At 38.2% G+C, this 27,427-nt stretch overlaps 1 protein-coding gene across 7 annotated transcripts in view; it reads left to right on the forward strand.

The window, feature by feature from the left end:
- The window catches only part of runx1 (RUNX family transcription factor 1), a 62,080-nt gene that overhangs the window by 11,523 nt on the left and 23,130 nt on the right, over nt 1-27,427 (forward strand). The gene's annotated exons all lie outside the window — the stretch shown is intronic.

Raw genomic sequence — 27,427 nt, forward strand, 5'->3', positions numbered from 1 at the left:
TGTAGCAGCGAAAAAACAATGAAAGAGACAGAAGACGTTGTGACTGCTATCGCGGGTTTGGAAATATTTTGTATTTGAAAAATGGATTGGCAGAAATATTTTGCTGAAACACTAAAGACTTGGACTGTTGCCGTCATAAGCTTGATTTTATGTGACATTATTTATTTTTCTTTATTTAAAAAAGTTTATTTTTTCTTGTTGTTGTAAATGTCACAATTGGGACAGAGATTGGGCCCTTTTTAAAGAGTTTAATTAAACTATCGATAACGAATGAAATCGTAATTGCATCGAGGAAATGTTTGATGTATCGGCAAACATTGCATCGCATAGTATATATAATAGTAATAGTATCGCATCTCAATGAACTGTCCGATTTACATCCCTACGAATTATGTAGTAAATAGGGGTGTAAGAAAATATCGATACACGTGTGTATTTTTTATATTTTTTTTCCGATACTGTATTGATTCTCACAAAACGCAATATTGAATAAAATTCATTGCAGTTGTTTAATTTTACGTTTACGTCTTATATTTAAACTTTTAAGCGTGACAAGAAGTACTTACTAAGGTTTGCATATGGTGGTGTGTTCTTGATGACAGCTTTCCTAAAATTACATCCCATTCTATTCCCCCCCAAAAAAGAAATATCCCAATATATCATCGCTCACAGCTTCGCATCGTATCGCAACATCTCTACCGTGAAATGTATCGTATTGCCAGATTCATGCCAATACACAGCCATAGTAGTAAATCCAAATTTTTAATACTAAAGGAATTCTTTGTTATATTTGTTTTACATTTGTGGCTTCATGTTTGATTCATGTATGCTTATTAAAGCAGATTTAACTCCATTTTGTTTTTTGGCAAACAATGAAAAAGATAAAGATATTAAAGCGTCCTACTAATGCAAACTGATCGGTGAAAAACGTTATTTTTTATTGCATCAGCCCTAGATGAATGTTTGATGATGTCATTTCTGAATAATAATTGTAAAAAGTTTAAGTATATTTCTCCAGGGATGTTTGTTTTGGTGTGAACACACTCCAGTTTCATTTCAATAATTATATGGAGGACAGACATTGATTGGTTGACCGCATTGCATTAAATCAGCCACTGATTGGTCAGCCATCGATCGGGTCGAAAGCCAGCGACACAGCGGTGCTGTATTGCCGAACGAACCATTTTGTAAACGTCCAACCGTCTGATCCTCCACCTAAGATTTTTTTAGCCACTTGCCGGGGCAAATTTCCTTATGGAAATCACCTTTCAGTCTCCAAGGCATGTAAAATAATGTGAGAGACGGAGCGTTTCATAACACGCGCGTTAAGAGAAACAGAGACACCTCCTCGGCTTGGATGTGTACGCTCAGAAACCACAGAGAGGTTTTGTTGGTGCAGATAAGAGGTCAGGAACTCAAAGTTCTTCTGTGTTCTCCTTCATTATTAACCCCCCACACCCGCTTTTCCTGTGAGTCAACAGCTACTCGCTGTTGTTGAAAATAACTGTTTCACTGTGAGTCTCTCTTTTAACACCTCAGGCCCCACATGTCGTTTGAGAAAGCGGAATCGGGCTTCGCTTTAAGGCCCTGACAGGAAGTTGCTGCTTTTGCAAGGTGCATGAAGAACGTCTACTTTCTCTCCTGTCGTGTTTCATGTGCACAGGATATGTGCAAAACCCCGGTGCAACCGTGAACTGCAAACGTTTAATATCCAGGCTTGCTTGAAAACAGCTTTTCAAATTACTTAAGTCGAGTTAATCATAATCAAGTTACTACACAGAAGTTTAAATGAACCAAACAAACCAAACTCATCAATATGGAAGAGATCGTAAACTTAAATATATTCGATTGATTTTGTTGTAAAGCTTCATGTGCGACATAAAGAAGAGAATAATTTTGTTAGGCTTCCCTAAAAATCTGTACGTTTTGTTAGTTAGTTAGTTATCTAACCTAGTATATCAATATATAGATTTCATCAGAATGACCCGAGGCGTGCACATGCATGTGCTCCTGAAGTTTCTTTGTTGAGTGTTTGTATGTGTTGGCGAGTCTGTGTGAGGTTTCAGTGAAACAAACCTCTGTGGTGACGGAGCGGAGACTGTGGCTGCCCGACTAGCCACAATTCTCTACCCACATGCAAAGTAGCCTAACCAGAGCTCTCATTCAGACAGTGTTACTGTAGACACATGCATTTACAAAGACAACAAAACTACATCAGTCATACACTTACTCAAACCAAACAAACTGATGTCCAGGGTGCGATTTGCTGGGGTTCCCCCTTGTCTTTATATCTCTACCCCTGTGGGGCCAACACGTATCCCACCATGATCAAACGACCTAAAATAAAGATAATTTAAGATACAGTAAGTAAAAACGCTGCCACGCACTAGTGCAAACAACAGTAAAATCAGAAGTGGAGTATTACTGTGACAATATGTGACAGCGCGTCTAGGTTATGTCATGATCCTTTTTAATCCATGCCTGAATTTTCCATTTGTCACCATGCACAAATAGTCTATTTCAGGGTGAAAACAGCCAAATAATAAATGAAAAGGATTGCGAGAAACATAACATCATATTTTACAGGAGCGTCACAAAACGAATCCAAGAAATATTACCATTGAGAATGAAACAGCAGAAACTATCATCGTTAGGATCGAGGGGAACTTGCAGGATGACACAGGAAACCAAAAAGCAGACTATTTTCTTCGTCTGACGTCTTAGGTCATATATATAGCCTATTTATTGTTATATTGAGAGTACTTTGCGTATTTCATTTTTTTTCTGTTAAATTATATGATTATAAACAAGTGTTTTTGCATGTCTGGCACAAGGCATAAAGAAGAAATGGATTCTGGCACATACAGTTCAGTTTCCATTATCATTTATTTTCATAAATAAAAATATTTGAAAACAAATTGCACCCTGTATGTCAGATAATAAAATTATAATAATTTTATAAAAGCAATGTAACTTAAATGCACCAATAGAAAGCTAGAAAACTCGGCAATTGAAATAAGAGTCTCATTATTAAAGAAAAATTATTGAAATAAGAGAGTTCACCAACCAAAGACAAAATGTTGTTTCGGTGGTAAAAAAATATGTTTGCACGAACGCTTTTAAATGATTGACAGGTCAGTCTTTAGAAGGGGTTGCACGTCCTTTAAAACATTGGTTGTTGTGTGTATCTCTGTGTGTGTGAATGTGTGTGTTTCAAAAGATGTCACAAAAAGCCTTCAGTTAGACTCAGAGCTCCTAACGGCAAACTCACATCTGCGGCTTCCTTCCTCTGCAATATCAGCTTCAGCGATGGACAGAAAAAAAGATCTGTCCTTTATACTGCTCATTTCTATGCAAACCATAATTGGGTATTACATTCCCCAGTCTAGGTTTTTTAACAAAAGAGGAACGTAACAAAGTTTTTAAATAAAACTAAAACTAAAAATAGACAATACCAGAAAAAGTAGTTAGTGTATAAGTTATGATTTGTTTTGCCTTAAAAGTTTATGGAGCTATGATCTAAGGCAAACATAACAAACAAGTATTCTAATAAATAAATCCCTCAACATAACTTACCTAAATCATGAATAAAAATACAAAGGTTTTCCTTAACTTCCTAACCAAAAACCATCCATGAACAGGGTTTCAACAACTACAAATTGCATATCACCCCTATGCTCTCAAATGTTTTCTGGCCAGTTGTATATAACCAGTAAGACTTTAAAATTAACTCACACCAGGTTGAATAATTAGAAAAAGAAACTAAACAAAAGATGACAAATTGGTCTGCGGCAAAGATGGAATCCACAACGCCCTCGAGCGTGCGACCCAAATTTCAAAGTGAGCTCCTCGCCGTCTTTTTAAAGAGTAACCGCGAACAAGCCGTCAAATCCCGTCTAAGCCCAGGTCCACATCCTCATTACCTCGCTAAGAATATTAGAGAGAGAGAGAGAGAAAAAAAGTAAAAAACAACACAAGACGTAACATTATCTGCATGATATTGAAGTAAAATCCGATATTGAATAACTCGCTTAATAATGCAATCTATAATATGTTATATATATTGCATTGTATGTTAATGCAAGCACTTGCAATCTGTGCTAATATTTTGACTATACACAACCTTTTGAAGTATTATAAAATCATTCAGTTATTGCAAAGTATTGCGATATGCACATCTGCGGTAATTGCAATGTATTGTGCGACCACTGCTTTATTACCATTGAGATCGTAATATCCATTACGGTGCATTCACACCAGCCACGGTAGAGGCGGCAAAAATGTGTTAATTTTTGGACGCTTGAACATTTGAGTTCTTCATTTGGGCGTGAAAGCCGCGCATGAAATTCTAGTCAATTGAGACATTCACATGGAAATTTGCGTCATGGGATGGGCTTCTGCGACTCCGCTGAGACGCCGCTCGCTTCCTGTAATCACGTCACTACAACTGCAAGGTCCTGATTGGTTAACGCGGCACAGAATTCTGCTGAAGTTCATTTCGCGCGGAACGCGGCTTTGCATTGACTTAACATGCAAATTTCCCGCCCTTGCCGCCTATACCGCGTCTGGTGTGAACGCTGCATTACTGTTCTGTCTTAAAGACAAGGGTGCTACTAGTAATTTAGGGCTCTATGAAAGAATATGGGGTTGGGCCCCTTACCACACCCATTTTGCACCAAAAAATACAAGCAAACATAGCTATCTAAAATTTTTGTCTGCAATTTAATAATACAGACCTATTACGTTTGCTATTGCTTTTGACCACTATTATCAGGCTTTAGTCAGAGACCGACCATGTCTATAGCTAAAAGATGATTTATTGTACAAATGTAAATGTAATAGAAAAATACACTACAGTATTCAAATATTGAGAGAAATGCAACATTCTTAAACAATGATTTAACCATACTTGATGTGGTGTGTATGAACCTTAACCCAAAAACCTTTGACACTTTACCATCTGATCACATTGAGTGACTGACTCAAGCTTTGTTTATAGGTTACTCGCGCTTTGCTCCACACCACAAGTCTCTGCTGATCACTCGTGTGTCTCAACAAACAGACTTGACTCTAGTCCTGAGGCTACGTGAGGCAGTATATGGGGAGGGGGGTGTTATTTTGCCGGAAATGCAGAAACAAGCCATAACTTTGCTTTATTGGTAGACACATTAATAATTTCTATTAAATTATTACTATTAGTGTTACTAATCAAAATGATCTCTTGGGGCCCCAAAAGTGTGTGGGCCCTTAGAATCGTCATAACTTTTCCTCCCATTCTTAAAGAAAGTTTAGTCTGGATTTCAGAGGCCGAATAATTTACATACAAGCAAACACAGTGTTAACATGAACGTTTCTGCACCAACTTCTTGTTTTTGGTCTGTACTGTCGATTCCTCGACATCATTTGACTGTTATCATTTTCATCTTTGGCCTTTGTCATATTTATTTACATACTCTCATTTCGCCACCGGCCTTTTTCCCTTTTCACCAATGAAATGAATTTGCCAGACAAATGACTCAAGAGAAAGATATCGGCTGTTAGCGCCCGCTCATGCTGACCGTGAATACACAAATAGCCTGTTACGTGCGTCCTTTTAAAGCCCGCGTGCGAGCGTCTGCGTGCGCTGCTGCAAGAATGCGATCCGCAAACTTTACGACACGAGTCTGCTGCTGTAATTATGTCCGTATGACTCAGTGGCTGTTGGCTTGCGTCCTGGGCACAGTGAGCATCACCTGTTTCCAGCACAGTCGCCCGGGCGCCCGTGTATATGTGTGTGTTGTGTATATGGTGAGTCAGAGAAGATCTCAGTTGGTCTATGTTTAGTCACTGCATCGGTCGGGGGGCAGCGTCTTCTCCGGTCGCCGTCTGGCCGCGCAAGAAAGCCGTAGTCATGTCTAGCCACTGTGTCTCGCTCTGTTAAGCACTGCATGCATATGTTTGGGTGGAAATGGGCTCACATGAACTGTGTGTGTATGTGTTTTGGTGTATTTAAATGGACTTATACATAAACACTGAAGGAATGTGAGGAAGGACGTGTGAAAGTTGAGTTCATTTAGATTAAAGGTCAAAGTTTCGATTGCTAGAGAGCAGACAAACTTATAAAATGCATTGCTTGAATTCACAAGTTGTTTTAAAGTAAAGCATCGTTAATGTAAATGAAAATAGGAAAAAATGATGACAAATCCATAAAAACAGACAAAAGATAAACACACAAAGATCTTAAATGATTTGCCACTTGTGCTTGGCCCATTTTTTAATTTAAAGATGTCAAAAAAATCTTTGGTGTTTTAGCTCAGAATACCCCAGAGATTTTTTTATAATTAATTATAGCATCTCAAAATTGACACTTTGTACAGTAGGTGTGAGCAAAAATGTGCAATTTTTGGGTGTGTCCTTTACAATCCTGATGTCTGCACTAAATGGCAGTGCCGTAGTTGGATAGTGCAGATTAAGGTGGTATTATTATAATAAGACCCCCGTCTGACATCACAAAGGGGAGCCAAATGTCAATTAGCTATTTTTTCAAATGCTTGCAGAGAATGGTTCACCAAAACTAAGTTACTGAGTTGATCTTCTTTACATTTTCTAGATTGATAGAAGCACTGGGGTCATTTTTAATTAGTTATTTTAAATCCTTTTTTGTGCATTCTATATTTTCACTTTTAATTTTCTTTAATGGTTAATTACCTCACTTATCAAACATCATGTTTAAAACTAAAACCATAAAATGTAATAACTTATCTTTTCTAAAAATAATCAAATAAAAATGAAAGGAATACATTTTTATCAAAACATTGCATTGAATTTTTTTGTCAAAGTGCTGCATAACAAAACTTTTTTTAAATTAAAAATTAAATTACAAATCTTTTGAGGGTGATTAAATTACTTAAGAAATAAAACTTATTTCAAATCATTATTTTTATCATTTTAAAAGTAAATTTTACTATATAATAGGAATATATTTCTGTCAACTTCATTACGTTTAACAGACTATTATTTTTAGTTCAGTGTATCAGTGTGTATTTGACAATCGCTTAAAACAATGAAGTTCGCGTGAACTCTGACGGGAGCTCTGAATATGACCTCATATATTTGTGTCATCCATGTAAAGTTTTATTGGTCTCTATAAGAATTAATCCACTTTATATGGAAACATTTCGTAAAGAAATTAGAACCGGAAATTACATATTAGGAGCATATGCGACCAAAATATTTGCAATTTGGAGTTCAAATGGAACACACATACGGATACAATTTTATAAAATGCAAAATTGTAAACTCATGGAAAATTTGTCAATATACAATATTTTTTGTTTGACAGGGGCTCAGTGGTTAGCACTTTTGCCTCATAAAGGTCCCTGGTTTGAGCTCTGGCTAGGTCAGGTGACCTTTCTGTGTGGAGTTTGCATCTTCTCCCTGTCCGTGTGGGTTTACTCCGAGTACTCCGGTTTCCTCCCACAGGGCAAACACATGCAGGTTAGCTGAATTGGAGATGCCAAATTGCCCCTCTGCCATCAACTTGTGTATGAATTAACCAGTTCTCGCCATATAGCCTTAGATGCTGGAATGGTGCTGAAATGTAGAAGTTTAACTAAAATTATTTTGAGATTCAATCTTCATTTACTCACCGTCTTTTTGTATGGGGAACACAAAAGATTTTAGACCGAAATTACAGTTTCTGCATGAAGATCAGAGCAGCTTTAACATTTCACAAAAAAAATATTTCTGGCAACTGTTGTCTGGATCATCTAATCTGTATTGCTCAGGTTTTGCTCTTTCATAACTCAGTAGTTCTCACTTCTGTCGCTTAATAGATCTTAATTTGAGATCATTTATTTTTGGGAGAATTTGAGAAATCCCATATTATGATCCCTGACTTTATCTTGGCAAGCCTGGGCACAGTTTGTTCAGATCTCTTTTTAAACTCAACACATTTAATAGGGTGATTTCTTTCCTATAGGGTACAAATCATACGAATCTGAATCGTATCCTAATCCTAAAACAACACACATTTTTGTCTGTATTATCATGCAACGTTGCCATCTTAGAAAGGTTGTCTCTCATATCAAAACAACTCTCAACATCATATATATCCTTGCCTTTCATCACTAGGTTAGTCTGGTTAAGCAAGTGTCATAACAGGTAAAGCAGATGATGAGCTGTTTTGACTCGTCACTTTTTCCAGACTAATACGCTGCTGAATAAGTGGTGAAATATGTGTTTCTATTTGAACATGTCATTTAATACTATGAGAGTTATAGCTGACAGGCTTTTATTAAAATCCTTTGATGTCTGTAAGCGGTTTTAAACAAATAACAGAATGTTTGCCAGTAGATTTAAGTAGATTTTATTACACTTGATAACTACACTGCAAAAAATGATTTTCAAGAAAACATTTTCTTGGTATTTTTGTCCTGTTTTCATAAAATGAGCAAAAAAAAAATCTGCCAATGGTGTAAGCAAAAAAAATCTTGAAAATTTTTTGCTCGTTTTATGCACAAAATCACTTAAATTTGATATTTTTGGTCTAAAAACTAGACTTATTTTCTTGGGTCGTTTTGCTCAAAAATACTAAGAATTTTTTTGAAAATCATTTTTTTGCAGTGTATTTTTCTGACTAGTTTTTAGTACAAAATATACAAAATTCTTAAATCAAAATCTATTTTCTTGATGGGCAAAATGCCCAGAGAAAATATTTCTAGTTTTTAGACATAAAATATAAATTTAAGTAACGTGTGCATAAAACAAGCTAAAACAATCTGCCAACGGAAAAATATCTTAATTCAAGAGAAATTCAGGAAGAAATGTTTAAGCACAAATTTAGTTAAATATTTTTTTTCTACAAACAAGACTTATTTTCATAATTTTGCTCATCAAGAAAATGCATCTTAATCTAAAAAAGTAGATATTTATACTGAATAAATTTCAAAAAATAATAAGTAATTTTTGCTGTCTATGATCAGTTTTGCTTATATGTTTCTATGGCATTGACCATAAACGCCCCATGTATACACATACAATGAACTATAATTCTTGAAATATGTCTTGAAATTAAACTATTTAACTATTTTTGCAATTATAAGCACAGTTTGTGAGATTGTTGGGACTCAAAGAAGGTCCATGAAGTAGAAAACGTCCCCATTTGCTTTTTCATTGATCTCTATAGGAAACAATTAGGATATAACAAGATATTGTTTTGTTTTGCTTCTATGTTTTACACAAAACCTGTTATTGTTAAATGACTATTGAAGTCATGCTTTTAACCGCACAGTCTTTAGACCGCAGTTCATGCCCCTTAAAATCTCTGTAATGTGTGAGAGCTAAGCCCCGCCCCTGACCCCTCCTCTTGACCCCACCTCCCCGGGGAGCCTCAGCCATGTGGCAGATTGGCCCGGGATCTAAGGGACCCGCCGGTACGTTTGATCTGCTCTCTGCGCCGCTCCACATAACCTCCGCGAAACAGGAAGAGGATTTCTAATAAAGCCTCTTCATTTCCTTTTATTTTCATTTCTCTTCACTTTCTCCATTTGCCTGATGAAAAAACAGCTTACACACCTGCTAAACTCATCCAGATGGTACCCTGTAAAACCATCCACCTGTGTTGAGTACGTTTTGGGCACTTCAGTGGTTTTGCATGTTAACACTAACCATTGCATTGTCAATCGAAATCCAATTGAAGTGGTTTCATTTATTTTTTGGTTTATAAAAACAAACAGAAAACTCGAGTGTGAAGAGAAAAAATAGCTTGCAAACAAGTTGACTTTGACCCGTATTCCTTCTCGCCCACATGTCAGACGTGTCGAGCGAGCGATGCTGTGCGTGCTTCACCTTTGCTAGTCAATAACGAAAGTGCCGGGGTGTAAATCCTGTGCACAAATGCACACTGTTCCCCTTCACTTCAACAAGTCTTTGAATAGATCCAGCAGATAGAGTCTGCTTATACCAACAACTGGCAGCCGAGTAATATTGATCAACGTGAATGAAGCCGAGAGTGAATAGAAGGTGTTGCCATTGATCGTAACATGGTCTTGACAGGAGCCTCTTTGTTCCCCTGAAGATTGTAACTGAGAGCGCTAATCGCTCTTTGACGAACAGTTTGTCTGATGTGTTAAAGACACGAATGATCCGTCTGACTTTAGTTACTAACTGCCGAGACATTTAGGGGCGTTTGTGTCGGATACGGGCGGACAAATAGCTGAGTGTTCAGCTGTCACCGGCCGCGAGGAACAAATGTGCTGTCATTCACATCGGCAGCTCGAGGCAAAATACTTTAAAGGAAGTAGCGCCTATACCTTCATTTTTAAATCTTTTTCTGCTTCTTTGCCTAAATGCAGTCAGGCTTGTGTCCTCTCACAGCTGCTGTTGGTGAATTTATATATTCTTAAAGCCACCGGTGAGGCCACATGTTAATGGTGCTCCCCAAAAAAATCCCAGATTTCTTCACATTACAGACTTTGGGAAGCCACATGTGAAGTTCAGGAAGGGTCACCACAACCCAGCTACATGGAAAATATTCTGTACAGCTAACAGAATAAACGCCTGGATTCCCGTTAGAGAAAAAAATTTAATGAGATGTCATCAATTTCTTTTTAATCTGTTTTATCACTTTAAACTCTTAATACTTTATCCATCAGTAATAATAATAAATAAATAAATAAAATATAAAAACTGAGGTCTAATACAGGGTACTACGGAGCCCCTAAGGGGACATGGAGCAAAAATTAAATAAAGTTTAGTTTCGCATGTGCACACGTGAAACTATTGCATGCGCACGTGATACCATCGTGTGCGCACGTGATATTTTTGCGTGCGCACTTGAAACTTTCGCTTTCATGTGCACACGCGATAGTTTCACGTGAGCACCGAAAGGTCTCAGGTTACGTATGTAACCCTTGTTCCCTGAGAAGGGAACGAGACGCTGCGTCTCCCTGGCCATACTTCCAGCGTGCCTGTACACCTGCTTCGGCATATGCCAGATAAAGTGGCCGTTCCTTTCTGCCGTATTTATGCTCTCTGGCTTCCGTCTATGATGTCACGCTCAAGCATTGGTCGAATTTGATATACATACTCAGACGCCGTCACGCTGTAGGGCGTTCCCCATGGCGTCAGCTCTGACTCAGTGTTGAAGTTCCCTGGAAAGGGAACTAAACTTTTTTTTTAAATTCTGCACGTGAAAATTTTGCATGAGCACATGAAACTAAACTTTAGATTTTTTTACTCCAGTGTCACCTTAGGGGCTCGGTAGTGATCTCAATCATTTGTGATCAGATTTTAAGTTGACACTTAAAAATATGCAATTTGTTAATCTGTTCCCAATATATCACCCCATTATTTTCTGTAATCATTCACCATTAACATCAGATTAATGCATGTAGACTAGCGATGCGCGGGTCGTTTCTAAACCCACGGGCCCTGCGGTTAACGCACAGGTCGGGTTGGGGCTGGTAAAGAAATTTTCACTTAATTTCCGGGGCGGGTCATTAAAAACAAAATATGCGATTAATCACATACAAAATAAAAGTCTTTTCACGGCCCTAAAAAAACATCTATGTTGCGTGCAATTAAATATAGCCTTTTAAAACAATTGGTCGTATATATTTTCATATTTTATTATGTTCTTTAATAAGGTTACAATACTTAGCCCTATGTAACAACCTTTGGCCTAACGTCACGAAAGCGTCAAGCCAGCCACAATAACAAAACAAACAAACAGAGAAATTGAAGTGAAGATGAGGTGCAGAGAAATTATAGACGGTTTCAGCAGTAACAACATAAACACGCAGCTTTCGTGGTCATCACGTAACTTCCGGTAAACTCTGCGAAGAATAAATAACAAAAAAGTCCTTTTAAAGTAGTTATAATTTATATATTTTTGATGAGGTATTTGTTTAAGAGTTCAGTTTCAGCAACTAGTCAGACCACTAAACAAACAGAAACCGGAAGTAAAGTTCGTACCAGACGCTTATCACGTACCGCACGTGCGTCCGATGAAACGGTCTATATGGTCGGAAATGTACATCATTAAAAAAGGAAGAAGGTCAAGCTGCTATATCTAATGTAGAAATATTTATAGTTCTTCTACACAGATGACTACAAACGCTTCTTTGTAAATGTTGAAAATGTTTATTATTATCTTATTATTAATATGACCATGCTGGTTTCTATGGTTCATAAGCGTATGTTGTTGCCGGTGTACAGGGCGATATAATCTAATGGCTCTTCCAAGCACTTTTAGGCTGAAATAAAGCCTGTTCTCATTTACATTACAATGCCTAGTATGTAGATTTAATGATTGCAGGTGCGAGCGTGTTGTAAAAATAAGTACAGGGGTGCGGGCCAAATAATTTCATAAAAGCGGGACTCGCGGGTTGGAAGAAACCCGGATCCGCACATCACTAGTGTAGACTATAGATCACACTTTATCTGCCACATTTGTTACTTTTAAGTATGAACTAACATGATTGTGAAAGACGTTTCAGAAGAAGGTTGTATTGTCGAAAATACGCGCAGTCATCTTTATGCCACTCTGCTCGGCACATAATCGGTTAAAACCGCAACAGAAAATGCCAATAAAGTGGTCGATCCCAGCTCACGGTCAAAGCTGCTTCGCCAAACCACATAAACCCTCCTAGACTTTGATAATGGACCATTCGGAGAGCCACCGAGCCTGATGGGATCTGTCCCAAAGTGAAACTCTGACGTACTTTGGCGATGTGGTTAACAACTTGGAGATGCAAACGCGTTGTGTAGGAGCTTTCCATTTGTCGGTTGCTAATTTATTTATCTGTGGATTTGTCGCCTTGTGAATAGACGTTCCCATTCTCTAGAATGTTCTTCTGGCTAATTTGGTAGGCCTTCATCCGCATAATAGTTTAAGTGAAGGATGAAAGTGAATGAACAGACCTACTGAAGGATGGAGATGCTGTTAAAAATGACTTTTGGAGTTATTAATTGATTTTGTGGGTGACTAATGACTTTTTATTGAGCACTCCATGTGGGTGGAAGGGATAAACTGACCGCACCAAACTCATGTGGCCTAGATATGAGTACAGCTTAGTGCTGAAAACATTTCTTTGAAGGACCTTATAGAAATTGTATGCAAGACTTTATGTAATGCCATCTTTTGCAAAGTGTTTCTTAAGAGAATAAAGCGATAATAAACAAACAAAAGTACACATGCAACATGGCAACCAGCTTCATTAAAAATATGCTGGGCAATGCTTACACCTGCTTTACTGCTCACTAACCAGTGGAAATAATGCTGTCTAGCATGACAAAGAATAGTTTTTAAGAACATGCAAAACTTTTAAAGTCATATCTTAAGATATAAAACATGTTAATGTCTCAAACTGATTGAAGAAACGTTCATAAGAACGTTTTGAAAGGTTAACGTGTCAAAAGACAGAAGCACCTTTATAGCGTTTTCACTTTAGATATAAAATCATTCAGCTGTTTAAAGTGAAGAAATGTGTTTGCTGTCAAAGATAAGAAAACATCTGTCAGGAGTCTGTGTGTGTTTTTGAGATCTGATCTCTGTGAGTCATTGTCTAAAGTACCCATCTGCCCCAGCTGACCACAGGTCATTCAGACTGAACCGCCAGCTTTGGCCCGGCCACGAGTCTTCCTCAAACAAAGCATCTGCGGTCCGTAATGCATAATCATAGGTCAGCCACAGAGACGAGATGGTTTTGAATGCTCCTGTCAGCGACTAAACAACATCTCACGTCTGCAGTGAAGAGTAGACAGACAGGGAAATACCTTCAGTTAATGAATGGAGAACCTGAATCAGTGGGGTTTTTAATTAGAGACTGTATGATAAACTAAACAATAGTGGCTTTCACAAAGTGTCAAGCTGTCTCTGCATGATTCATTTTAATGCGCTATGAGTGAGCATATTCAAAAGTGACGTGTTTGAGCCTATAGACAATGCATTGTCTTATAGAGACTACATTGTGTTTTATGTACAAAATACACACACAGACACTAAAGACCTTCAGAATATAAATGGAGAACACGTGTTATGTTGAACAGGCTTTCCCAAACTGGCGTTCGCGTAATCAATTGAAGAGTTTTGTTGCAAAACGAGATAACTCCGTTTTTAACATTTTTGTCGAAACGTTTATTATTATGTTATCATGTTATTATTTTGTTTTATGGTGCTACCTAGCTGTATTTTTTAAGTTATGAAGGTTTAAGGGTTTTCTCGTTTTGCAATGAAACTCTTCAATTACAACTAAATCAACCGTGAATAGTCAAATAATGTTTTGCTAATTTTTCCGTGGCATTCTCACGGATTGGTTATTCAACTGTTTTGTCCTGTTTTCCTACCGTTGTCGCTTCGGTTTAGGGTTAGATTTACATAAAATGACATCCTTACCCAAACCAAACTCCAACGCCAGGCGACAATTATTTAAAGTTTAGAAAATATAAAAAAATAAAGCAGAAAAAATAGTATAAACCAATACTTAAAGTGACATACTGATGCAAACACCAAATCTAACCCTAAACCGAAGTGACAATGGTTTGAAAATAGTAAAAAGCAGTTGTGTAACCAATCCGTGAGAATGCCATGGAAAAATTAGCAAAAAATTCTGTGACTATCCCACAGAACTTTGTGAGATCATGTTGATTAAATCATAAAATTAAAATAAATAATAAAAAAGTCGGTAACACTTTACACTATTGGTTATTCAACTGTTTTGTCCTGTTTTCCTACCATTGTTGCTTTGGTTTAGGGTTAGATTTAACTACATTAGTTAACATGAACTAATAATGAACTGCACTTATACAGCATTTATTAATCTTTGTTAATGTTAATTTGAACAATTACTAATACTTTATTAAAATCATGTTAATGTTAGTTAATGCACTGTGAACTAACATGAACAAACAATTAAAAACTTTATTTCTATTAACTAACATTAAAAAAGATTAATAAATACTGTAACAAATGTATTGATCATGGTTTGTTCATGTTAGTTAATAATACATTAACTAATGTTAACTAATGAACCTTTATATAAACCACTAACTAACAAAAATATATATTTTATTTGTTTAATCTGAATGTCATGTGACCAATACACAACACAACAATATATCAGAAACGGATTCTTACAGATTTGTTTTATGTACCAATAAAAGAAAATTACCGGATGAAGGTCCAATAACAGGTAATAATAACAATAACTATATAAAATACTATTAACAAAACTTTAAAAACCAATAAATGTTTTTGAAGTTAATGTGCTATTAAACGATTACATTTTTAACTTTAAATTTCAGGGGGTACCTTATATAAACAATTTAGGTCAAGGGGGTTTAAAAAAGTTTTATATACGATATAGAAACATCCTTGTGAATACCAGTTATTATTTATTTGGTTTTAAACTTTTAAAGATAAATCGTACTAAAACGTATACTTGAGTGTACGAATTCATACAAATTGTCCATTTCGTAAAATGTGTTGGATTTACTCAACAGTATTGCTCAGATCAGTTGTTTTTAAGAAGATATTGTGATCTCATTTCTGATCTACTGGAACATTACAGTTTGTCTTATTTCTAAATAGAGTGACATTTTTGTAAACTAAATAATTTGACAGTGAGATTCACAACCCAAAGCTGCTTTAAATTTCATCTCCAGCTGCTAAAAAAGATGATGGGCAGCTGCCAGCATCTTCCTTCTCGTTTTTTGTTATCATCCAACTTCTGCTTCTCATTTCCTCGCTCATCTCCGGCTCCCGACAGCTCCACATCCTCCTGTCCTCATGCCCGAGGCCGCGGCTCGATGCTGCTGTAACCGAACGGACCAAACCTTCTTTCATTGACTTCGGTTTATTCAGTTTTCTTCAGTGCTTAATTAAACTTTGTCTTGTAAATGTCATTGTATTTGATTTTCATTGAGCATAAAGCGGTTGGAATGGGATAAACGTCTCAGATTGGATTCGAGATTAATCGCTCTGTGTTTGAAAATCATTGCATGCTGCGTTTGTCGGATTTTGAAACATTAAGTCAGTGCGTGCATGCCAAATCTATTTTTTGAAGTAGTTTTACAGGAAACCTTCAAATGATAAACGTCAATATTTCTGTGGCTGCGGGTGTATTACTGGAACGCTTTACTGATTAATTAAAAAAACTGTAAATTTAAAGGTAAATTAAATTTTTTGTTCTTGCACTGTAAATAAATAATAAAATAAAATAATCAACATTAACCAAAAACGATTCCTTGTGGTCAAAAGTCATCATTCCTCGTGGCTTCCCGCACTGATACTCGTCTCTTTAAGTGTATAAGGTACAAATTACTGTTTCTCTAATTATGACTTAAAGCCCTGAAATGAAATCAAAAGGTTGAGTCTCTTAAACATGACCTAATTCATGTTTAAAGGGATCCATGTTTAAAAGTTCACCCAATAATGAAAATACTGTCATCACTCACTTTCAGGTTGTTACAAACCTGCATCAATTTCTTCGTTCTGATGAACACAAATAAAGATATTTTGAGAAATGTTTGTAACCAAATCATTCGTTGATCCCATTTACGTACATAGTATTTTTACTACTATGGGAGATAATGGGCTCCATGAATGTATAATAAAAACTTTAAAACAGTAAAGTTGTGTTTTAATAACCACAGTCAAAATTATTTTCATGCAAAATACTTATTTTGTTTAAAATGTATTTTAGATTTAACCTGTGGCTAACTGTTGACACGTGTGTGTGTGTGTGTGTGTGTGTGTGTGTGTGTGTGTGTGTGTGTGTTTTAGCTTTGGCTCTGCTGTGCTCACTCATCCATTCAAACTGCACTAAATGATGCCTGCGGCAAATCTCTAGATGTCTTTTAGACCCTCAAACACAAAGACACACATAAACTTTATACACACACTCATACACGCAGACACACATGTACACACACACACTCACACGCAAACACATGCACACATAGACACAAACTCATTTAAAGACTCAAACATCGACATGCACTCTCACACAGACAAAAACACAGACACGCAATCATATCAAGAAACACACACAGACACATACAGACACACACTTGTAAACACATGCACACATACACACAAACACAGGCACACACAGACACACACAGAAGAAAACACAGACTCACACTTTCTTTCAAAGACACGAACACACACTATCACACAGACACAAACAGAGACTCACACTTTCAATCAAAGACACAAACACAGACACACTTTCAGTCAAAGACACAAACACAGACACACACTCTCACACAGACACACACTCATAGACACAAACTCATTCAAAGACTCAAACACCGACATCCTTACTGAAAAATCCAGCTAAGACCAGCATAAGCAGTAGCGAGGTGGCAGTAGCGGGTTTAAGCTGGCCCTCCCAGCCTGGCAAAGCTGGTCAAGCTGGTGGTTCAGCTGGTCTTCCAGCCTGACCAGCTAAAAAGCTAAACCATTTTAAAAAGTGACCAAAACACTTCTAGACCAGCTTGCTACACCAGCAATACCGGCTAAATCCAAGCTGGAAGACCAACTAAAACCAGCTTATCAGCTTATGCTGGTCTTAGCTGGATTTTTCAGTAGGAATGCACTCTCACACAGACACAAACACAGTCACACTTTCAGTCAAAAACACAGACACACACTCACACAGACACAAACACACACTCACGGACACATGCACGCATAGACACAAACTCATTCAAAGACTCAAACATCGACATGCACTCTCACACAGACACAAACAAAGACACACAAAGACACACATGAAGACCTCTCCTCTAGATCAGGAGCACACACCTCAGACTTACAACAGAAACTAAAGACCTCTGATCATTATAATGTTAACATCCGACAGCAGGACTTTACACAAGTTCAATTCCTTTCACAACAATCTCGTGTAAAACTTTCTCTGTTTGCTGATAGAAATCTGCTTAATGTCTTTCTTTCTCGACAATATAGACCTGAAGATTCATCATTTGATCTCCTCCGATTTCTTCTCAGTGTGGTGACATCAGCCCTCATCCCATGTGCCAGAAAAATCAATCGGTACTTTCAGAGGAAGAGCTCGGTACACCGTAAGCGCTTGCTGAATTATTTACATGAACTCACGACCCTCCCACCTGATCTGAGGTCCACTCGCTCTTTACCCTGACGTCTGGACCCGTGCTTACATTTACTGCTACAGTACAGAGATCAGCACAAATCAAACCTTGTGATCAGGACCCTGACATGATGTGCTTGATGTGTAAATGTCCACAATAGAAACATTGCATGTAATAACGCCATGTATATGCTGATTTCAGACAGTTAATGATAAGCGTGGCATCTTTCTTAACAGTTTAATTTTATTTCGTATTTCATTTAATATCAGCGTGTGTAAAGCATTAGATTGTGCAGCGGCCTGCGCTCTCATTACAGTATATGGGACCTTTGGGAGCTGTGATGGAGGTAGATTGAAACTCACAGCGGGATCGTTTCATGTGATGTTGTTTCCTCTGTGTGGGGGCCGGTCGTCCCCTATGAAGAGCCCTGCTGTGATGTTAAATAGTGTTTTTACTCATGAAACTACACTACGATATTGTTTCATTTCACTTTGCTGCCTGTAGTTTGTTGTAGACATGAAGAGTCAGACAGGTGTTTATTGACAGACAGACAGATAGACAGATGTGATCCGGTCCGGAGGATCATGGGAAGATGATCGTCTCGGTCTCTGATGACGTCAGAACGGGTGTATGATCAAACTGGAACATTCTGATCAGCAGTAATGTCAATACAGCTGCATTATGTGTGTGTGTGGGTGCGTGTGTGTGGCCCTGGGTCTGAAGACATCTGTGGCTTAAGTGTTCAGATCCTCACACACAGATACAGTATAGCCTCGTATGTAAAACACTCCTTGAGAAATAAGACAATAAAGATGAAAGCATGCTTATGAGGTAGCAACCGGCTCAATGCAATGACCATGACTACAAATACATGGTGTAATAATAGAAGTATCTGATTTGTTTTTGGTTGATTTGTTTGTCACACACAGTAGTTTCGGTTCAGTATGGACAGACATATCTCTCTTGGTTAGGATAAAACAACTTATCTTGTAACACAGTGTGCTGAGAGATTAGAGCTCTAATCACCTGTTACTGCATGGAGACACATTTTGGATAAGCCAAAGTGTTGAGTGCTTGACTGTGATCCCTAACAATGCAGTCTGTAGACAGCTGACTAAGTTTTGAAATAAAGCGTGTATATGAGAGAGAGAGAGAGAGAGAGAGAGAGAGAGAGAGAGAGAGAGAGAGAGAGGATAGTAGAGTGCTTTGTGCTGTCACTTGGCTATGCTGCTAAACGATATGTCAGAAAATCAATTAATTACTTTTAAGCAGCAGTTAACAGCATTCACACAATACAGTCAGATGAATTATTAAAGAAGAGGGAAGCTGAGTTACCCTCCCATCCTTTAACTAACCTCCTCATACAGTACAGTACAAAAGAGACAGGAGGAGTGATGTAGTGAGATATACAGGAGGAGTAATCAGGAGATAAGCAGGAAGACAGACAGGAGGAATGATCAATTGAGACAGACAGGAATGATGTAGTGAGACATACAGGAGGAGTAATGAGGAGAAAAACAGTGAGACAGACATGAGGAATGATGTAGTGAGACATACAGGAGGAGTGGTGAGGAGAAAAGCAATGAGACAGACAGAAGGAGTAATGAAGTGAGACAGACAGGATTGATGCAGTGAGACAGACAGGAGGAATGATGTAGTGAGACAGACAGGAATGATGTAGTGAGACATACAGGAGGAGTAATGAGGAGAAAAGCAGTGAAACAAACAGGAGGAGTGATGTAGTGAGACATACAGGAGGAGTGGTGAGGAGATAAGCAGGGAGACAGACAGGAGGAGGGATGCAGTGAGACAGACAGGAGGAGTGATAAAGTGAGACAGACAGGAGGGGTGATGTAGTGAGACAGACAGGAGGAATGATGCAGTGAGACAGACAGGAGGAATGATGTAGTGAGACATACAGAAGGAGTAATGAGGAGAAAAGCAGTGAGACAGACAGAAGGAGTAATGAAGTGAGACAGACAGGATTGATGCAGTGAGACAGACAGAAGTGATGCGGTAAGACAGACAGGAAGTGTGTTGGAGTGAGACAGAAGGAGTGATGCGGTGAGATGGACAGGAGGAGTGATAGAGTGAGATATACATGAGGAGTAATCAGGAGATAAGCAGTGAGACAGACAGGAGGAGTGATGTAGTGAGACAGACAGGAGAGATGCAGTGAGACAGACAGGAGGAATGATGTAGTGAGACATACAGGAGGAGTAATGAGGAGAAAAGCAGTGAGACAAACAGGAGGAGTGATGTAGTAAGACATACAGAAGGAGTGGTGAGGAGATAAGCAGGGAGACAGACAGGAGGAGGGATGCAGTGAGACAGACAGGAGGAGTGATGAAGTGAGACAGACAGGATTGATGCAGTGAGACAGACAGGAGTGATGCGGTAAGACAGACAGAAGGAGTGATGTAGTGAGACAGGCAGAAGTAGAGATGCTTTGAGGTGGACACTACAGAGAGATGCAGTAAGACAGACAGGAAGTGTGTTGGAGTGAGACAGAAGGAGTGATGCGGTGAGATGGACAGGAGGAGTGATAGAGTGAGAAAGACAGGAGTGATGAGGAGATAAGCAGTGAGACAGACAGGAGGTGTGATATAGTGAGATAAACAGGAGGAGTGATGAGGAGATAAGCAGGAAGCCAGGCAGGAGGAGTGATGTAGTGAGAAAGACATAAGGAGTGATGTAGTGAGATGGACAGGAGGTGTGATATAGTGAGGCCATCAGGAGGAGTGATGTGGTGAGACAGTCAGGAGTTGTGATATAGTGAGACAGACAGGAGGAGTGATGAGGTGAGATGGACAGGAGTGATGAGGAGATAAGCAGGCAGCCAGACAGGATGTATGATATAGTGAGACAGACAGGAGAAGTGATGGAGTGAGATAGACAGGAGTAGTAATAAAATGAGACAGACAGGAGGAGTGATAGAGTGAGAGAGACAGGAGGAGTTATGTAGTGAGATGGACAGGAGGGATGAGGAGATAAGCAGAGAGACAAACAGGAGGTGTGATAGAGTGAGACAGACAGGAGGAGTGATGCAGTGAGACAGACAGGTGTGATGCAGTGAGATAGACAGGTGTGATATGGTGAGACAGACATGATGAGTGATGCTTTGAGATGAACACTACAGAAAGATGCAGTAAAACAGACAGGAAGTGTGATGGAGTGAGACGGGAGGAGTGATACAGTGAGATGGACAGGAGGAGTAATAGAGTGAGACTGACAGGAGAAGTGATGGGGTGAGATGGACAGGAGTGATGAGGAGATAAGCAGAGAGACAAACAGGAGGTGTGATAGAGTGAGACAGACAGGAGGAGTGATGCAGTAAGATAGACAGGTGTGATATGGGGAGACAGACAGGATGAGTGATGCTTTGAGATGGACACTACAGAAAGATGCAGTAAGACAGACAGGAAGTAATAGTAAAGGAGGAGTAATAGAGTGAGACGGACAGGAGAAGTGATGCGGTGAGAGGGACAGGAGTGATGAGGAGATAAGCAGTGAGACAGACAGGAGGTGGGATATAGTGAGATAGACAGGAGGAGTGATGCAGTGAGATGGACAGGAGGTATGATAGAGTGAGACCATCAGGAGGAGTGATGTGGTGAGACAGACAGGAGGAGTGATGAGGTGAGATGGACAGGAGCTATGAGGAGATAAGCAGGGAGCAAGACAGGAGGTCTGATATAGTGAGACAGACAGGAGTAGTGATAGAGTAAGACAGACAGGAGGTGTGATATAGTGAGACAGACAGGAGTAGTAATAGAGTAAGACAGACAGGAGGAGTAATATAGTGAGACAGATAGGAGGAGTGATAGAGTGAGAGAGACAGGAGGAGTTATGCGCTGAGACGGACAGGAGTAATGAGGAGATAAGCAGAGAGACAAACAGGAGGTGTGATAGAGTGAGATAGACAGGAGGAGTGATGCAGTAAGATAGACAGGTGTGATATGGTGAGACAGACAGGAGTAGTGATAGAGTGGGACAGACAGGAGGAGTAATATAGTGAGACAGATAGGAGGAGTGATAGAGTGAGAGAGACAGGAGTAGTGATAGAGTAAGACAGACAGGAGGAGTAATATAGTGAGACAGATAGGAGGAGTGATAGAGTGAGAGAGACAGGAGGAGTTATGCGCTGAGACGGACAGGAGTAATGAGGAGATAAGCAGAGAGACAAACAGGAGGTTTGATAGAGTGAGATAGACAGGAGGAGTGATGAGGTGAGATGGACAGGAGCTATGAGGAGATAAGCAGGGAGCAAGACAGGAGGTGTGATATAGTGAGACAGACAGGAGTAGTAATAGAGTGGGACAGACAGGAAGAGTAATATAGTGAGACAGACAGGAGGAGTGATAGAGTGAGAGAGACAGGAGGAGTTATGCGATGAGATGGACAGGAGTAATGAGGAGATAAGCAGAGAGACAAACAGGAGGTGTGATAGAGTGAGACAGACATGAGGAGTGATGCAGTAAGATAGACAGGTGTGATATAGTGAGGCAGACAGGATGAGTGATGCTTTGAGATGGACACTACAGAGAGATGCAGTAAGACAGACAGGTGTGATGCAGTAAGACAGACAGGTGTGATGCAGTGAGATAGACAGGTGTGATGCAGTGAGACAGACATGAGGAGTGATGGTTTGAGATGGACACTACAGAGAGATGCAGTGAGACAGACAGGTGTGATGCAGTAAGACAGGCAGGTGTGATGCAGTGAGATAGACAGGTGTGATGCAGTGAGACAGACATGAGGAGTGATGGTTTGAGATGGACACTACAGAGAGATGCAGTGAGACAGACAGGAGGAGAGAAACTGCATTACTGTGAGTGTGCAGATGTTTCTATTTGTTCTAAGTAGGTTTTAGCTTGTTGCTATGGAGTTGCTAGGGTGTAGTTAGGTGTTTGATAAGGTGCCCTGGTTTTCTTTTATTCCAGGAAAACACTTTTTTAATTTTCTCTATTCAGAACGTTACAAGTCTTGTTAATGTTTCAGTTGTTCCTCTGCTACAGCAATGAGATTAAATTGATAGCAACTCTCTCATGTGTCTCCTGCTAGCTTTCAGAAGATATCTCATCAGTGTCTCCACATATGAACATTGTTTTTAATAGAGATGCAAGATATATCAAATTTATTAAAACATTGCATATGTGTACATATCGCAAAGGTTTACAAAAACTGAATGATTTTAGTACTTTAAAAAGTTATAAATAATTAAAGTTTTAGGTTGATGCAGGTAGCACAGACACTGCTAAGAGGAAGAAGGGTGATTTCTTTTCCCAGAAAGGATGTAAATCATGATGTTGATTTTTTTAACATATTTTTATATAATTTAAATTTTAAAGCCTAAAAAATATTGTATCGCATCTATCACATTTTTTTTTTCTTCAATATTATTGAACCCTAGGTCCTAAGATTCTTCTATGATCAGAAGATCCTAACTGTGCTAGTTGCATTTATTTCTGCCCTGTTTACTGTCAACTTAGTTTCGATTTCTTACAAATTTCCGACAAAAAGAATTCTGTTGACACATGGAATATTTAAAATGTCCTAAAACATGTTTATAAAATAAGGTTTGAAGTTAAATAAATGTATTGCATGATATTCACTTTTTAAGTGACTCTCATGATGGCTTTAGTCCAACTGAACGACTGCTAGTTTTGACCACATTGATTGTTGGGCTGTAGGAAGTGATTATTGATCCTGTGTGTCCAGCAGTGTTGGCCCCGGGGTGGCGTCTCTCTGAGGGCCCACAGGGGACAGACCGCCTCAGGACACTGAGCTGGACCACATCGAAATCTGTGCTGTCTTCCGTAAGTGTGTCTGAGGTGTTTGCCAGAGTTTCAAAAGACAGACAGCACTATATGTGATCCATCTTTGTGGTGGTATGAGCGATGAAAGGATCTGCCGTCCAAACCTCGGTTACAACCGTCATGACTTACTGTGGCTTACCAAACCTTTACTGCAAGCCAGACGACCAAAATCCTCAAGACCCTTTGAAACCCGAGCTGTGAGTTGAATTGGGTTTATTCCAGTTCACCGAGACCAAAATATCATTTCTATATTAGTATCATTCAGCAAACGCTGTGGACACTGACACACATTCAGATATCTGTCAAGTGCATGAATTTGCATGTCTGTCAGGTCTTAAAATACGTCTCATGAAAATGTTTTACATAGCTGAGGAACCATTCAGTACTAGAGCCGGATAAACCACTTTCTTTCAATATGATATGTGATCTATAGATCTGTCTTGTTCCAAAGGGAATAATGTTGGAAAAATCCAGACATACTTAGAGATGCTTAGAACCAAAACATCAATCTTTAGAACCTAAAGCATAACATTTTACAAAAACAAGGACTTTTAATCCCCAAATTGATTTTGGATTTGATGCGTGGCTGTTTATTGAAGTACAGCAAAGATCCTTAGAAGCACAACACAAACCTTTTTCATCTCCACAAGCACTTCACCTCAGAATCTCTTCATCCCTGTCCTCCATTTTTGCTATAAAAAAAAACAACAAGATGGAGACAGAGGAGAAATCATTGGCTAAATGAAATTAGCAGGTTCGAAGCGCCCCGGGGCAGAGAGATGGGCCTGTCTCCTGAGGCCATGGTTACTGATGGGATATATTAGTCATGACTGCATGTCAGCTTTCCCTCCATCACCTCTTCATAATCGGTGTTTTTTGTAATATGGAGCGTGCTGGTGCAAGAACGGTATAAAAGCAGAGAAAAAAGAGCGAGTTCTTGTTTCCCAATTGCTAAACTTGGATCGGATTCATCCCGTCATGAACTCAGCGCCATTCAAAGCGTCCGGACCGCTCTCGTGGGCCATGTACTTCATGAGGAAGGGCCGAAATGGCAGCGGACTTTTTGGTAAAGCCCAAACTTTCACTTGTAAATGTTTTTTATCTTTCAGTTTGGATTTCATCACATCACACATTGTTATTTCTCTGATAGCTTTTCTGGTCTTTCCTTCTTTTGTTTGCTATATTTCCCTCACTTTAAAATGAGGAACTGCTCAAATGGGGAACAACAACTTCATTTTATGTGTGTGTGTGTGTGTGTGTGTGTGTGTTCATGCCTTTCAGCTGAATTTTTTGTCATTAAATAATTTTAAATAAATCAATTGTTAAATAAATAGCACAATACAATAGGAAGTCTGATATTAGTGGAACTTTTATAAAGTTTTAAGTGCTTTCTGATGGTATCTTCGGGATAGTTTGTAGGTAATATTTTGTTAATTTCTCTAAAAAATCCTCACTGCTGATTTTGTTGGTATCATGAAGCATAAAGACCTAAAAAAATTTGCAGAGCTGTTTAACGTAAATGAGTTTTTTCTTTAACCAGCAATCATTTCAGACCGAATGACGAATGAATGAATTTAAGAGCTCATTTAAACTGTGAGATGTAAGATTTCTGTATTTTGCTGGCTGGGAAATACCAAGATACCAGTTTTATTTGAATAACAAAATTACTGTATTTACTATGATATGTTTTTGAACACTATGGTCATTATGATATTTTATGAGGCTTTAATGAATATAAATTAAATTATATAAAAATAAAATCATACATTTTTATGTCAGATAGCATTTTAATGCTTTTTAAATGAAACATTAGTATATGACCCTCAATAGCTCGACTGAACACGATCAGATATTTGTAACCTTGCAATGCTTGTCAATATATTTTATGGCCGACTACAAGCACTATTGATCGTTCAACTTTCAGAGATCAGATTACTCCAATTCAGTAAAACACAAGACCGAGATCCTGCACATCCAGACCCATGGAGCCTTTGTGCTAGAAAATCATTCATGATTGGCGTGGATGTTATATTTTCCCTGAAATTGATTGTCGGTTTCAGATTCGGCCACTGTTAACCGTCTTATTTGCTGTGTGTGGTTACATTGAACTAAAATTAGTAACCTGAACTACATCACCCTACCTTTCATAGACAGCAAATATAATATACATGTGTTTGTGTGTGGTCGGTTAAGTAAGAGACTTGAGATCAGCTCGTGTTTTTGTGTATGTCGGCTGACTTTTTTGTGACATCAGCATTTGCATTTGTTTTCTTTCATCCTCAGCAGAGACAACAGAAATGCCGCATGAATAACACAGATCTGAAGAAAGAGTGTTTTACATTTTAACAAATGAATCATTTCATGTAATCTGATAGGACAAAGTCGTTCAGTTCTTGGTGTTTTTGTTACAGATTTCACTGACTAATATGTTTTTAGTTTATTTTGAGAAACTGCAGTGGCATAGAGATAGAAGTGTGTATTTTGCACACCTCAGCCAAATGATGCATCTCACAGAAGTGAATCATTTGAGCTTTTTTTCGTTTGACCTGTTTTGAACGAAAGATACATTTTATATGTAAGATTTTAATTAAATTCACATAATTGTTCAAAGCTTCAACTTTTCACACGAAATAAATGCAGTATATTAACAAGAATATTCAGTGATGCGTTGGATATTTGTAAAAATTGGATATTTTTTTCTGTTGTGTTTACTATGTGATAAAAAACATTTGCTTTGTCTGACACATTCACTTCATGCACATGAAGAGCAAACACATCATCCATATGATTCATATAAATCATCTGCTGCCCCCTACAGAACACAGAGCATTAGATGTGTGCTCTATATCAGACCCTCTCTCTCTCTCTCTCTCTCTCTCTCTGTTACTCGCTGCACCCTTTTAGTTTTTGCTTTATTCCCTACATTTATTTTAACAGTTCATTCTCTGTAATATTTAGACTTTTATAGTTCATCTTAAACATTTTATTTTGTTAAAACAGTTTGGCCTACGCCTTTGTTTATTGTGAGAACATCATGTTTTAGTGACATTAGTCTTCCCATGAATGTGCTGAGGTTTTAAGGATATTACAAAGCCTACTAGTACAGCAGTAACATTATCTTGCTTTTAAACAAAAACACTCCTGTTACCTAAAAAAATCTCCTTTTACAATAAAAATATATATATTTTATACAGTTCAGTACAATTACATTTTAGGCAAATAATAGCACTATATATTATTCTAATCGTCATCTTACTGTGCATTTGTTTTCTATTATTATTTGTGTTTTTTTAGCAGATTCTTTACATTTTTTATTTTCGTATAATATAGCTGTCAAATAATATAAAATATATTAATATTATATGTGTATTATATTTGTAATTTAATAAATGACTAAAATAATATAAATAACTTATTTTAACTAATAACATAAAAGAGAAATGTAATTATAATTCTTTCGTGTCTTCACCCTGTCGGCTGGTCTTTAATGTCACGTGACGAGTAACTTCAAA

The sequence above is a fragment of the Misgurnus anguillicaudatus genome, chromosome 3, assembly GCF_027580225.2.
Source record: "Misgurnus anguillicaudatus chromosome 3, ASM2758022v2, whole genome shotgun sequence".
Taxonomy (NCBI): domain Eukaryota; kingdom Metazoa; phylum Chordata; class Actinopteri; order Cypriniformes; family Cobitidae; genus Misgurnus; species Misgurnus anguillicaudatus.